Source organism: Callospermophilus lateralis, chromosome 1 (genome assembly GCF_048772815.1).
Source record: "Callospermophilus lateralis isolate mCalLat2 chromosome 1, mCalLat2.hap1, whole genome shotgun sequence".
NCBI classification, from domain to species: domain Eukaryota; kingdom Metazoa; phylum Chordata; class Mammalia; order Rodentia; family Sciuridae; genus Callospermophilus; species Callospermophilus lateralis.
Window position 1 is genome coordinate 16,512,765 of NC_135305.1, and position 16,203 is coordinate 16,528,967.

Below are 16,203 nucleotides of genomic sequence, written 5' to 3' on the forward strand. Positions count from 1 at the left end.
GGAAGGGCCATTCTCACAAAGTTGGGGGCTACACTTTCCTTCTCCCCTCATATACGCTTCCAGTCAGACTTGCCTACTGCTCCCCTGATCCTCACCCTTATCTTAGGGCCATCTCCTGTCTGTCAGTGCCTTCCCATTACCCACTTCTGAGGTGGGCCCTACTGTCTGGGATGCTTCAAGTTTTTCTATCACCTCACACCACAAGCCCATTCACATTAGTCTCAAAGACTCCCTCAATTTTCTTGTCCAATCACAATACCCATTCTCCCAACAAAAACTCCTAGGCTTACAGCCTATCATTCAAGACCTCTTGCAAAAGGGATTCCTTAGACCTACTCATTCCCTTTATAACACCCCTATCTTGGCAGTGAAAAAGCCTAATGGTTCCTACTACTTAGTCCAAAAGCTCCGTTCCATCAACTCTGCGGTCATCCCAGTGCATCCTATGGTAACCAATCCTTATACCCTTCTCTCCGCCATTCTTTCCAGGACCTCATACTTCTCAGTACTAGACCTGAAAGATGCCTTCTTCTCTATTCCCCTCCATTCTGACTTTCAATACATTTTCGCCTTTACATGAACAGACCCTGAGTCTTATAACTCCACTCAGCTGATATGAACAGTTCTCCCCCAAGGATTGCAAGACAGCCCTCATATCTTTGGACAAGTCTTGGCTAAGGACCTAGCATCCATACATCTCACTCAGTCTATGGTGCTACAATATGTTGATGACCTCCTTCTTTGCAGTTCCTCCTTTGAGGTCAGTTATCAGGACACCTGTAAACGTCTTAACTTCCTTTCTGCCCATGGCTATAAGGTTTCTCCATCCAAGGTACAGCTCTCCTTGGCAATTGTAACAAAGCAGGCCTCCTCCTGATGTCTACACACAAAGCTATTATGGTTGATAGAAAGGGCCTTATCTCTAATATATCAATACCCTCTCTAAGGAAGAAATTCTCTCCTTTCTAGGTATGGCAGGATTCCTCAGAGCTTGGATTCCTAACTACTCTATATTAGCTAAGCCTCTATATGATGCAGCCCGGGGCCCACTCTCTGAACCCCTATTGTACTCTGTTACAACGCCCTTCACCAGGCTCCAGCAGGCTCTCCTCCAGGCCCCTGCTCTCCATCTCCCTGATCTCACATGCCCATTTCATCTTTATGTGGCTGAAAAGCAGGGATTTGCTCTGGCTGAAAATAAGGGATTTGCTCTAGGGTCCTCAGACACATGCTGAGGCCAACCTTTGCCCCTGTGGCTTATCTGTTGAAGGGTCTTGACCCTACTGTTTGGGGATGGGCCCCTTGCCTATAAACATTGACCACAGTCTCTCTACTCATTAATGAGTCAAAGAAACTCACCTTTAGGGCCCCATTCACCATCCTGGCTCCCTATCACCTAAAGAAACTCCTCACCTATAAGGGCTTACATTCCTCACCTACCTGTCGCCTTTTATCTCTACAGCTTTCCCTGGTGGAAAATCCCAGTCTTACTTTCCACATGTGCTCACCTTTAAACCCTGCTCCTCTCCTCCCTGCTCCTCAGGACTCTTCCAGCTCTTCTCCTCTTACCCATTCATGCATTGAAACTCTGGAGTTTCACATATACAGAAGGCCCCTTGCTCTAGGCAACATGCACATGGTTCACAGATGGCTCCTGCTTCCTTCAGGAGGGAGTTCATGGGGCAGGTGTGTTGTAGTCTCTCTAACCTCAGTAGTGGAAGTGGTTTCCCTTCCCTTTAATAGATCCAATCAGCAGGCTGAACTGGTTACCCTCATCAGAGCCTTCATTTTGGCAAAGGAAGCCTGCCTCAATGTCTACACTGATTCTAAATATGCTTTCCACATACTTTTCTCCCACTCTGTTATTTGGAAGGAGCATGGATTTCTTACCACCAAGGGAACCTCAATTACTAATACCCCCTTTATCTCCAATCTCCTTCAGGCCTTAGAGCTTCCCACTGCCATAGGAATCTCACATTGTAAATCCCATCAGACAGACACCTTCTTTGTGACACTCCGCAATAACAAAGCAGCCAAGGGCTGCTGCCCTCCGACAGCCTCCTCCACCTGTAGTCCTCTGCCTTGCTATTCCCCCGACAGACTCTTCCCCACCTGACCACTCAACAGATGCTTACTTTCCTTTACAACCTCTTTCATCCTAATGAAGCCAGATTTAAAGTTAGGTGGTCAGTGTAGTTAGGTAAATCGGGTCTAATATCGAGTAAGATCTAAAATGGAGGCCAAGTTGAATGAATTCCGGGAAATGCAGGACAACTCATGGAATGTTAATAAAGTCCCGGAAAAGCCCCTAGGCCCAAAGTCCATCCCAAAGAAATGTTAATGAACAGCCCCCAACAGATTTGAAGATAGCCTATCCCAAAGAAGTGATAATGAAGTCCTTCCTGCTCAGATTACTTGTTTGGCCCCACCTGTGACCCAACCCTTCCCCTTTACATTCCATCACCAAAACTATAAAAAGGGGAGACAACTGCACTTCCGCGGATTCCACCTCTTGGGTCCCCTTCTTCCTCCAGGAGAAGTCTTTTCTGCTGTCCTTTAATAAATTTCTAATTTCTACTCTGACCTTGCCTTGGCATGCTTCTCTGGTGTTATTCTTCAACATTGGGGAAGCAAGGACTAGTCACCCGTCAACAGCGGTAACACTAACACCACATATTTACAACAATTTCTCACTTTCCCCCTTAAACTTTGTCCAGATGACCTATAATTTTTCTCTACCTTCCCTGCCTCCTGTGAAATCTGCCAAAAAACCAATCCCACCTTCAATCTCCACCCACCTGCCTTCCTTTTACACTAGGCAATAGGACATGTTCCTTACTCTGTGGCAGCTGGATTTTACCCATATGCTCCTGGTCAAGGGGTACAAATTTCTCTTGGTACTAGTTGACACCTTCTCAGGATGGGTCAAGGCTTTTTCTATCACCAATAAGTGTGCCCTGACCGTGGTCAACATCCTCGCTGAACACATTCTTCCCCAATTTGGCCTCCCCTCCTCACTGCAATCTGATAATGGTTCTGAATTTACTTCCCATGTTTCAGGGTCTGTAGCTAAGGCATTCACCATCTCCTGGCATTTTCATATCTCTGACCACCCCCAGGCCTCTGGCAAAGTGGAACTTACCAACTGGACCTTAAAGAACTTTCTCACTACTGTCCCTCGAATTACATTTAGATTGGACTAAATTCTTTCTTTTGGCTCTTCTTATGTTATGGGTCCTCCCAAAGAAGCCACTCAACATCTCCCCTTTTGAGCTTCTATATGGACAGCCTATCTCCCTGCTCAGCTCACTACCCTCTGATTCTCCACTACCCCTTGCTCCTCATCTTTTCTGGCCCCTTCTTGCATACCTTAGGAATCTTCTTTGGTAATACAGTAATGCTGTTCTGGCAAAGCCTAATTCTGCCTCTTCCCCTTCTCCTACGGTGTCTCCTGATGACTTGATACTTTTTAATGCCCCCCCTCCAACAGACCCCTCTCTTCCTCTCAACTCTCCACAAAATGGACTGGACCCTATCAGGTCATTCTTACCACCTCCTTGGCAGCCTGCCTTGAGGGCATCCCATATTGTGTTCATAACTCTCATTTAAAACAGTTTTCTTCACCCTTCTATACAGTGACACCCACAGGCCTTCTCAAGCTGCATTTCTCCAAGGCTGGAACCCCCAATCTTCCTTCAGTCTCTGAGGACCATGAGGACACTAAAGAACCACGAATACCACCCTTCCCTTTTTCATTTTTGTCCTCCTCCCTCATTCTGCACTCATCTCCCTGGGGTACCATTACCAGGAATTATCATTCCAATTTCTAGGACACTTACAGCAACTTGCTCAAACCATACTAACCATACAATCCCAGCTTGATTCTTTAGCTGCTGTGGTTCTACAGAATCAAAGGGGCCTTGATCTTCTTATGGCCGAAAAAGGTGGACTTTGTCTGTACCTACAGGAGGAATGCTATTTTTATGTCAATCTGGTATAGTAAAGGAGAAGATAAAACAACCCCAACAGAACCTTGAATGTTGAAAAGAATGGCTCTCCTTGGATGAAGGATGGCAGCTAAATAACCCCTTTCCCCAATGATCACTTCCTTTCCTGACCCCTCTCCTTGTCATAGGCCTTCTGTTAATGCTTGCCCCCTGCATCAGTAGATTTACTCAAGAACAGGTCCAAAAAAATCCATAACCAAATTACAAACCAACTTTTGTTACAATCCCTCACTAAAAATTGGGCCACTGGGCACAGCATTTCACCACCACTCGACCTCCATCATCATTCCAATGACATCTGGTGTCCCTAATGAGGGATTCAAACACTGACCCTTCCCAGCAGGAAGCAGTTACAGAAGATTGAACTATGTCCTGGTTCCCTAAGGAGGTCCAATAAAAAGTGTGTGGGGGGGGGCGGATATAAGGTCCTTGCTTAGCATCTGGATGGCCATCTTAAGTGACAGCTGCCATTTTAAGGAAAAAGTTTTGCTTTCCCACCCAAGTGCATTTCTCAGAAAGGCTCACCACTCCTCATATCGACCCAACCCCTAACCATTGGCGTTAGGACCCCCCCAGCTCTGGTTCCTGAACCTGCCCCCTAAAAGTCTGGGAACCCAAGCCTGTTTTGCCTCACTCTGGTATGGAGAGATGGCCTTTATTTGTGAGCTCTGACAAATAAACTTTCCTGTGTATCTCTGCCTTGTCTCCATCTCTTTTCTCACTTACCCATCTATCATTCCTCGCTTTCCCTTCAATTACTGTGTGTGAGGTGAAGGATTGAACCCAGGGGTGATCTACCACTGAACTACAATCTCAGCCATTTTAGTGGCAGAGGAGACCCACCCAGCCAAGGGGGGTCTACAGGCACTGGTTCTTGTGATCCTGCAGGAAGAATTTCAAGCAAGTTTTCAGCACGTAGACAGGAGTTTACTGGAAAAGTGAGAAATGAGGACACTGTACAATATATGCACTGCAGGGAAATTATCCCAATATCACCCTAAATTTCAAGAAATTGCTAGAAAGACACATGAGTCAGACAAAGTTGCTCATGTGCCTTATTGTACAGTGTCCTATATTGTATATTTCTAGAAAGCCCCTGAGTCTGGGACTTTGAAGGATTTGGACTCCCTTTGTTCTTGTCCTATTCTCTCATACTCCCTTAAACAGTTTATTATTCCTTTGTTTAGCCCTCAGCAAATTTTCTTTGTGAGGGTGCTGAGGACCTGCTTAAGAGGGAAGATTAGTGTACCAGTTCCCATTTTCCAGATGTTCATCTGTTTTGATAACTGTCTGAGTGGTTTACTTGAATAATAACTCAGAGGTGGATTGTCTTTCAATGTCATATGTATATTAAGATCACACTAACATCACACACGAGACTGATCGCCCCGTCATCCAGTGGTTCCTTCCAGTCAATTCAGATGACAGAATGGTGAGTCCATGTCCTCACGTCTTCATAGGACAATGACAATGGGGTGATCTATCTCATCAAAGTGTCCTTGGACACAGCCGCATGTGGTCTTGTGTTTTCAGTTTATATTGGTGTTGAGCTTAACATTTATTGGGTAATGCTCATGGATATTTCTGGTTATACCCAAGTGGTCTATCCTCCAACATTCAACATGCTCTCTACAATAGCTACAGGACACACTGGACATTAAAATACATCATCTAAATATATTCCTTACAATAAGGTTTGCTGTGATTCCCACCTTATGACCTATGGATTCCCTTGGATGTACATGTCTGATGCCCTCCTTGTAAGTCATTGTCATTCTCCTACCCACGTGTTCATGACTGACTAGCTACCTAACACTTTTTATTTTTATTGAGTCAAGGACTTGCTAAACTGCCGAGGCTGGAGTCTGGCTCTGAACTTGTGATCCTCTTGCCTCAGCCTCCTGACTTGCTAGGATTATAGGCATGAGCCATTCCATCCAGATTTAGTAAAATTTTTAACTCCGTGTTTTGGATTGAGTTGTGAACCCCTTCCCTAGATTGACTACAAAATGAGGATTCCCACAATCCTCTTCTCAAGTTCAGAAATTTTCTAGAGCAGTCACAGTGTTTTCCTAACACTTTACTTTCATTTACTGGTTTATTAGAGAGGATACATCTCAGGAACAATCCAATGAAAGAGACACAGGGCGAGATATAGGAGGGGTTGTGGAGTTTCCTGCTCTTTCTGTGGGCACTACTTTCCTAGCACCTTCCTGTATACATCAACCTGGAAGTCTCCAGATCTCATGAGTAGGGTTTTTATGGTGGTTTCATTACATAGGCATGATTGATGAATCACTCATCAGGGGGATTAAGTCCATTTCCAGTTCCTCTGCTTCCCCAGAAGTCAGAGGGTGGGACTGAGACTTTCAACTCTTTTGTCATGTCTTTTGGTCTTTCTGGTGACCAGATGTCATTCTGCAAGTCACTTCATTAGCATACACTCAGGGGTTCTTGAAAGTGGTTTATTATGAATAAAAAAACCACTTTCCTCATCCCTATTTCTCCGGAAATTCCAGGGGTTTTATAGAAACTCTTCAGGCAGCAACCAAAGGTCAATATTTTAGACCAAAACCAAAGGACAATATTTTAGAACAAAACATACTCCTAGCACTCTTGTCACTTTTTATTCCTTCCTCCCCCTCTTCTTTCTTTCAGTACTGGGATTTGAATCCAGAGACACTTACTTCACCACTGAGCTACATGTCCAGATCTTTTTTGGAGGGGAGGTGGGAGGGGGATTGAACTCAGGGGCACTCAGAGGCACATCCTCAGCTCTATTTTGTATTTTATTTAGAGATAGGGTCTCAGTGAGTTGCTTAGTGCCTCACTTTTGCTGAATCTGGCTTCAAACGCACAATCCTCCTGCCTCCATCTCCCAAGCTGCTGGGATTATAGGTGTGCAGATCTTTTTATTTCTTATTTTGAGACAAGGTCTTGCTAAATTGTTGAAGTTGGCCTCGATTTTGAGATTGTCTTACCTCAGCTTCCTGGAATTACAGGAGTGTGGCACTCCTAAATATATATTTATATATATTTGTTATTACATCACAACTTTTAATCCAAGTGGATGGGTGTCTTCTCTCATAAGAGAGACCAGAGGAAGACCATAAGGAAAGACCATGTGAGGACATAGGGAGAAGGCAGCTAGTGGTCTGCAAGCTAGGAAGAGAGACTTCTCCAAGAACAAAATTGGCCAGAACCCTTGATCTTGGACTTTCCAGCCTCCAGAACTGTGAAAGATAAATATCTGTAGTTGAAGACACCTAATCTATGATATTTTGTTAGAGCAGCCTAAGCAGAAAAAGATACACAGCTATACACATGAGCATCTATAGATTCATTTTAAAAAATTCCAATGATTGTCTATGATTTCATTATAAAATAATTTGGGGAAGGGGTATTGTCTTGACAGATATTTAAGCTTATATTAAATTATGGTCTAAGACTAAGCTACTATGACAATTTCAGTGACTCGAACAATATTGAATTTTTTTCTGTTTCACATAACATGGCCCAGGGTGTATCTGTATGTCTGCTTCTCTGTCTTCAAGGCAACACATTTTTTTTAGCTTATTACTCTCTCATCGCTTAAAATGATGTCCTTTTCTACATGGCCAGATCTGCCTAGCCAGCATCCTGTGTTTTACTTAGGGAAAGAGAGGAACTGCAAGGCAGCAATATTAACCAAGTAACACAAAAGTTGAGCACCCACTTTCACTGACTTTATGTTGTTACGAGGCCATACCTAGCTCCACAGTGTATTGGGATAGGGCAGTAGTCATGTACCACAATAAAACTCAGCAGGAAAAGAAATTCTGTTACCAGAAGGTCAAGTGCAAATTGGTTGGAGGAGATGGGTGTGGACATTAGTGATGTGACACATGGTCCCTAGCAGTTCTAATCAGCCCTTACTCCTCTCATGGTAACCATGGTGACAATTGACTGTGTATACTTCTAGATTGTTTTTCTGTACTTCTGCAGTCATACACATATATGCATTGGGGGATTGGGATTTGTCTCTCCCTCCACACATGTACAAACATCCATAAATAAGATTGTGCTGGTCAGGCACCATGGTATACACTTATAATCCCAGTGACTCAAGAGGCTAAGTCAGGAAGTTCACAAATTTGAGGTCAATCTCAGCAATTTAGGGAGGCCCTGAGCAACTTAGTCAGATTCTGTATCAAATAAAAAATATAAAGGGCTGGGGAGGTAGATCAATGGTTAAGAGATCCTGGTTTCAATCCTTAGTAGCAAAAATATGAAATTAAAAAATGTCGTGCTGTATATATTTTTTTCTGTGACATACTCTTTAACTTTTCAATCTGAAGATTTTTAAAATTTTTACTCATAGATGTACTTCATTCTTTTGAACAACTACATAATATAGTGACTACTCCACCACATGTACCTTTTATTAATTTGAGGGTAAAAAGAGGAGGGCAAATTACATTGATTTTTATTTTCATATGGATGATTACTGGTACCAACTACATTCATTAAATGGTTCATCCATTTCTCCCTAATTTGAAATACCACTTGTAACTTTTATCAGATTTCTTTACATGAATGTGTCTTCTCAGATTCTTTTTTCTTTCTTTCTTTCTTTCTTTTTTTTTTTTTTTTTAAGGTACTGAAGATTGAACCCAGGGCTTTGTGCATGCTAGCTAAACAACCACTGAGCTAGTTTAAAAAACAAAACAAAAACAAAAACAAAAACCCAAACATTATTTTGAAACAGGGTCTTGCTAAGTTGCGTAGCTGAGACTTGCATTTATGCAATGCCACATCAGGAGGACCTCAACTTTGAAGTCAGCATGATAATGAGGGAAAAGAAAAACCTGTTTCAAAAAATAAAAAGTAGTGGGTGTGTAGCTCTGTTTTAGAGCACTTGCCCAGCCATGTAAGCCCCTGGGTTCAAGCCCTGGTACTAAATAAATAAATAAATAAACAAATAAATAAAATTTATGTATTTATTTCTTTTTTGCAGTACTAAGAATAGAACTCAGAGACACTTTACCACTGAGCTACATCCCCAGTCCTTTATTTTATTTTTTATTTTGAGACAGGGTCTCACTAAATTATGCAGGTTGGATTTTAAACTTGTACTCTTCCTACTTCAGCCTCCAAAATTGCTGAGATTACAGTTGTACACCACTGTGCCTAGCAAAATTATGTATTTTTGAATTGGAACTACATAGACCTGATGCAAAATTCAAAGTATATACAAGCATACCTGATACTATTAAATAAACCTGCTAGACAGCAGTCACAGCTGGTGGTAAGCACATGCTAATTGTTGCTAGAAAATTGATTTGTGACTCTCATGTCATTAGTTTGAGAACTAATTCTCTTTGAGGACCTATAGAATTTAGTGGTACCTCTATTAATTTCTATGAAAGTTAATTATGTATAGAATTATATCTGTCTCCAACAGAAATATGGGCTTCACAGGAAAAGCATTTGTGTTAACTTTGTATTTTATTACCAAGAACACAGTCCAGAGTCTCAGGATGTTGTTAAGGAGCATATTAGCTAGCTTTTTATTACTATAGCAAAATACCTGACGCAACTAACTTCAAAAGAGAAAGGCTTTATTTAGCTCATAGTTTTGGAGATTCAAGTGTCTGCTTTGACTCACTTCTGGCAAAGGCCTTCCTGGCTATTGTCATGGCAGATTCATGTGTGCAGAATGGGCATACTCTCAATGACCCAAGAAATCTACCAAGCCCAAGGGTTACACTCCACACAATAGTACCATCCAGTGAACCAAGCCTTCAATTACAATAGTCTCTTGAACATAAATAAATCTTATTCAGAACATAATAAGGAGTAAGAAATTATTGGTTCTGATATGTGAGAAGGTGACCATAATTAAGACGTGGCTTCAGTAGGAGTAGACCCTGAAGACTGAAAACAATTGTCACTTAAAATATAAATACTGGGCTAAGGATATATCTCAGTTCGTAGAGTGCTTACCTAGCATGCACAAGGCCCTGTGTTCAATCCCCAGCAACACACACACACATACACACACACATATCCCTAAGATGCAAAAGGGTTCAAATTTTTTGATCCCCAACACTATATATATTTATATGGCAAGCAATCCTCTACCTCCTAGAGAGAGAGGCTTGATTTAAGTGAAGACCAACCGACCATCCCTGAGTTCTAGGATAACCATGCTAATTTTGCTTTGGTTATAAAAATATGACTTAAAGACCCTATTTGAGCTGAGTACCATGACATACACCTATAATGTCAGCAACCTGGAAGGCTGAGTTAGAAGGCAAGTTCAAAGTCAACCTCAGCAACTTAGTGAGATCCTGCCTCAAAATTTAAAAAAAGTAAAAAGGACAGGGGTTTAGTGGTAAAGTGCTTCCTGGGTTCAGTCCAGTAGTACCCCACCTCCAAAAGAAAAAAGACCCTTCTGAAGCAGAGCTGTTGGTCCAGGAGCTAAAGTGCTTGCAGGGATTCTGCTTGACTGGACTGCAACTATCTTGAGTTATAACTGCCATGACTAACCCTGAGTAGCCCTGTCTGTTTTCCTTGCATAGTTTCCCAGCATACTATAAATATAAAGTGTGCAGATTTGTGAACAGACCCCAGCATCATCCATGGTAGGAATGTGCCTGATGTCCTTGATGTTAGTTGGTCATAAGAAAGCACATTCTGTCTTAGATGAAAGTCACTTTTCTCCTGGCGACTAGACAAGCCCTCTCCCTCCGACCCAATCATGGGGGTTCACTGGTTTTATTGCTCCCTTCCACCATATTTCTGACAATAAATCCCTGATAAATTGTACTCTGCAATCCTGGACCTGTCTTCCTTTTTTTTTTTTTTTTTTTTAAGTGCTGGGGATAAAACCCATGCCCTCCGACATGGGAAGCACCTGCTCTACCACAGAGCTGTACCCAGCACCCTGTCTTCTTTAAGTGGTCTCATGGCAACTCCCAGCTCATTCTCATATCCTGGGATCCAGTTTTATTATTTTTTTCAGAACAGCATGCTACATAATTCTGTAACATCTATCTTCATATAGACCAATTATGTATCTGAATATTGTTTCCTTTAGAATTTCATTTATGGAAATACTAGCTTTCTGGTTACTTCTTTTTATTTTTGGGTGTGTCTATAATTATATTATTTAGAATGTTGGCTGTCTACAGATCACAGGATATTGAACACTACTGAACCTATATGCAGGTCTGGTCATCCCTTCATGCTGGAAAAAAGACTATCCAAGGAAACATATTGATTCCCCACCCCCCTCATTAGAGATCAAAACAAAAGCTTTGCCTGTGCTAGACAGGTGCCCTAACACTGAGCTATATCCCCAACCCTTTTTAAAAATTCTGAGACAGGATTCTGCTAAATTGCCCAGGCTGGCCTCAACTTTGTGATCTTCCTGAGTCTCTGGGATTACAGGACTGTGCCACCCTGCCTGGCTCCTACACTAATCTTGATGCTACTTGACATAGACCAGATTATTGATAGCACAGGGTTTTTTTCTCAGATTTTATTACACAACTAATGTTGGAATAAAATATTCTCTGTATTCTGATATGCCACAATACCTGGCATATCTGAGATATATATATATCCAGCAAATAATTCTTGAATAAATTAAATGAAGAAATGAGCTTTAAATTTAGTGCCTAGACTCCATGCAGTGGTATGCTGGAGCTGGTTAGCAAGAGCCCATTGCTAAGTGTTCAGGATTCTTGCAAGTTGGATATTAAACTACTGATAGCTTAATATTGGTTGTGGTGAAAATATTTACACCATGGAAATCAGCAAACTACAAATGGATGTTTTGCTCCCAGTTAAACATATAACAGCCCACTGCTAACTCCAGGGCACAGATTCAAAGCACAATGACCATGCATCCCTCACCTGCTTGGCATAGTCTCATGATAACACTGATTTTCCTCTTGCAGCTATTAGGAGCTCCTCTTTCACTCTCAAAAGTGTGGACTTTGGCTGGGCATGGTGGCACATGCTTGTAATCCCAGTGACTTAGGAGGCTAAGGCAGGAGGAATATGAGTTCAAAGCCAGCCTCAGCAACTTAGCAAGATCTTGTCTCTAAATAAAATATTAAAAAGGGCTGGCAATGTAGCTCAGTGGTTAAGGGCCCCTGAGTTCAATCTCCAGTATCAGAAAAAAAAAAAAAGGGTTGACTTTGGACAGTTTTTTTTTTTCTTCAGTGCCGGGATAGGGGATGGAACCCAGGGCTTTAAGCATCCTTGGCAATTACTCTCCCACTGAGCTACATCCCCAGTCCTTTTTTAAATTTTGAGATAGCATCTCAATAAGTTGCTGTTTTAGTTAGCTTTTGTATGTTGTGACTAAAAGACCCAGCTAGAAGAATTTTAGAGAAGGAAAAGTTTATTTGGCACTCATGGTTTCAGAGGTCTCAGTTCACAGACAGCTGGCTCACACTGTTGCTCTGGGCCCCATTTGAGGCAGAACATCATGAGGAAAATGTAGCAGAGGAAATCAGCTGCGTACATGGCAAAGAGGAAGCAGAGAACTCTGTTCCCCAGAGATAAAATATATACCCCAAAGGCATGCCCCCCCCATGACCTCGTTCCCCTACAACACCCTACCTGCCCTCAGTTATCACTCTGATAGTGTTACAACTCTCATCGCTAATCATTTCACCTCTGAAACTTCTTTTCTTTTAGTAATAGGGATTGAACACAGGGCTCTTAATCACTGAACTACATCCCCAGCCCCCCCCGCCACTTTTTAAAAAAATTTGATACAGGGTCTCACTAAGTTGTTTAGAGCCTAAACAATTTAGTGAGACCTTGCATCAAATTAAAATTGCTGAGGCTGGCCTCAAACTTGCAATCCTCATGTCTCAGCCTCCTGAGTCTGGAGAATTATAGGTGTGCACCATTACACCCTGCTGGACTATTTGGTCACTTTAGTTCAACGATAGTTCTCTTAAGAAGCAATAAACTGGCTGGCCTCTGCAGTGTGGCTGGTGACCAGGCTCAGTGACTCCCAATACAGGACCTTATTTGGGACTTGGACTTGTGGAATATGAGCAATGCCATTGGCAAGTATCCTTTTGCTTAACAACTTTAATTCTTTCTCTCAAAACACTGGTGCTAATTAAAAATCTGTTTTCAAGAAAGATTTTTCATTAATTTTAAGGGAAACATAATTGTATGAGTCTATCTTCTGTTGCTAAGAACAATAATAAAAACTGGATAAACTTTTTTTTTTTTTTTTTTTTACTTATTTACTTATTGGTACTGGAGATTGAACCCAGGGGCACCCTTCTGCTCTATACCCCAGCTGTTTTTATTTTTATTTTGAGACAGTGTCTCACTAAGTTGCCCAGGCTGGCCTCGAACTTGTGATCATCCTGCCTCAGCCTCCCAAGTGGCTGGGATTACAGGTGTGCACCACCACAACTGGCAAGACCAGGTAAATTGTAAAGAAAAGAGGTTTATTTAGCTCACAGTTCTGGAGGTTCAAGAGCTCATAACCAGTGATGACCTTCTAGCTGGCAGAGTCCTGGGGTGGTGCAAGAAAAGGAGCACAAGTGTGTTAGTGCATTTGCCTCTTCCAATTCTTGGAAAGCCCCAGGACCCAATCATAGGGCTCCACCAAATGACTCATCTGATACTAATCACCTTTTAAAGGCCCTTCCCCTAAACACTACAGTCAGTTTAAGTTTCTACCCTTAATACTTCATAAAGGTGGAAATTTCAACAATAGAACTTTAGTGTCACTCAGACCATATCCAAACCATAATGATAATGATATCTTAAATCCCAACCTAAGGCCACACATATTTTTTTGCAGAGAAATACGACTAAATAAATCAAATTTGTGTAACTACTAAATTTCCTCTCTCTTGAGACTGCAGCTAGAAGGATCTCCTTTGGTGGACATGATGAATTTTCACAATATATGATTGATTCAGAATTTTTTATCTTCTCATAATTCACAAAAGTTTACACCCAATACAGTGAGCTCTCCCTTAAAAAGATTCAATATATTCTAATCTTATTTCCTTTTCATTTTTTTTTATCACACCCATCTTTATTCAATGGTTAGTTTTTTTTTTCTTCTTCTTTTTAATGCACATTTTATTAGGGATTGGATCCAGGACCTCATGCATGCTAGGCAAGTGCTCCACCACTGAGTTCCATCCCCAGCCCATTTTATTTTGTTTTCAGATAGGCTCTCACTTCATTGCCCAGGCTGCTACATTACATTTTTTTTCCACTAGTTTTTCTGCCTTTTGGAGGATCCTAGGTATTGCACACTCAAAACTATTATTAAAATTAAAACTATTACAATCCTTTGGGATAAAATGAAGGCTAGACCCAAGAGCATTCCAAAACAGACTGAAGAATCTCTGCCACTTAATGAACCTAGAAACAGGCAAAGCAAAAATCAAACACAGTGCACAATTCAAATTCATTCCACATCAGAGCTTCTCTAACTGGAAACCCTTGAGTGAGTTAGTGAGCCTTTGAAATTATAATGTCAAAATATTACTTCTTATAGTATGTTTACTTAATATATTTTTCAGTGAGAAAGTCATTTTTCTGATTTAAAAATTGTCAGAACAATAAAATTTTGGTTATCTTGATAAAAAGTTGTTAATTGAATAGTTGGATTAAGAATCATAAATACAGCCAGGTACAGCGGCTCATGCCAATAATTCCAGCAGCTAGGGAGGCTGAGGCTGGAGGATGCCGAACTCAGTGAGACCCTGTCTCTAAATAAAATACAAAAAAGGACTGGGAACATGGCTCAGTGGTTAAGTGCCCAGAGTTCAGTCCCCACACCCAACACAAAAGAAACATGAGTACAAAAATATTGAGTTGACTGTGTTGAAATTCCATTCTAACATTGTGTGTGTGTGTGTGTGTGTGTGTGTGTGTGAGAGAGAGAGAGAGAGAGAGAGAGAGAGAGAGATAGATAGATAGATAGATACTGGGGATTCAACCCAGGACCTCACATATCCTAGGCAAGTGTTCTACCACTGAGCCATAATTCACCCACCAGCCTTTTTACATTTTGAGACAGTCTCACTAAGTTGCTGAGGCTGGCCTGGAACTTGTGATCCTCCTGCCTCAGTCTTAGAAGTGGGGCATTTTAGTCAGCTTTTTCAGTGCTGTGACTCAACGGGCCAACCAGAACAACTTTAGAGGAGGAAAAGTTTATTTGGAGGCTCACAGTTTCAGAGGTCTCAATCCACAGACAGCAGGCTGCATCCCTCAGGGCTCAAGGTGAGGCTGAACATCATGGCAGAAGAGTGTGGTGGAGGGAAGCAGCTCACCTGATGACCAGATAGCAGAGAGAAAGGTCTCCTTTTGCTGGATACAAAATACATACCCCAAAGCCCACCCCAATTCCCACCTCCTCCAGCCACACCTACCACTTCAGTTACACTCATTTAATCTCTGTCAGGGGATTAATTCGCTGATTGGGTTAAGACTCTCACAACCCAATCATTTCTCCTCTGAACCTTCTTACGTTGTTTCACACATGAGCTTTTGGGGGACACCTCACATCCAAACCATAATACTGGTATTATAGGCGTGTACCACTATGCCTGGCTTATTCTAAGTCCCTTAAACATTTCCTAAAGCCTTGTTCAATATTTCAGCCAAGTCTTAGCTATCATCATGGGAAAGGAAGGAAGTGTGTGTATCCTCTTTGGCTGTAAGCCACAAAAAAGAAGAGGAAGCTACTTAGAACATGAAGCATAATCAGGCATCCTAGAAACTTCTAAGGAGGGAAATGGAAAAAAAGACAACTTATAAACAGAAGATTAACAATTGGAATGGGATTAAATTTAGCAATGCACAGAAAGCCAGAAAGCAATAGGAAATGCCTTCAGAACTATGAGAAAAAAAAAATCATTAGCAAACCTGAAAATTTTCCTTTTGTATTCACCTGGTTTTGTTGTTGTTGTTGTTGTTGTTATTATTATTATTATTATTTTGGTACTAGATATTGAACCAGGATTTTCTACCACTGATTTATGTCTCTAGTCTCTCCTTTAAAATTTAATTTGTGAATTTCAGTTGACAATTGGTTTAAGTTCTATATATTGTTCATCACAAGCTCCCTAAAAGGTGTTATCCAAAAATTCAAAATTCAATAAAAGATGTGTGAAAACTGAATGCCATAGGCTGATCTCAAATTTGCAAT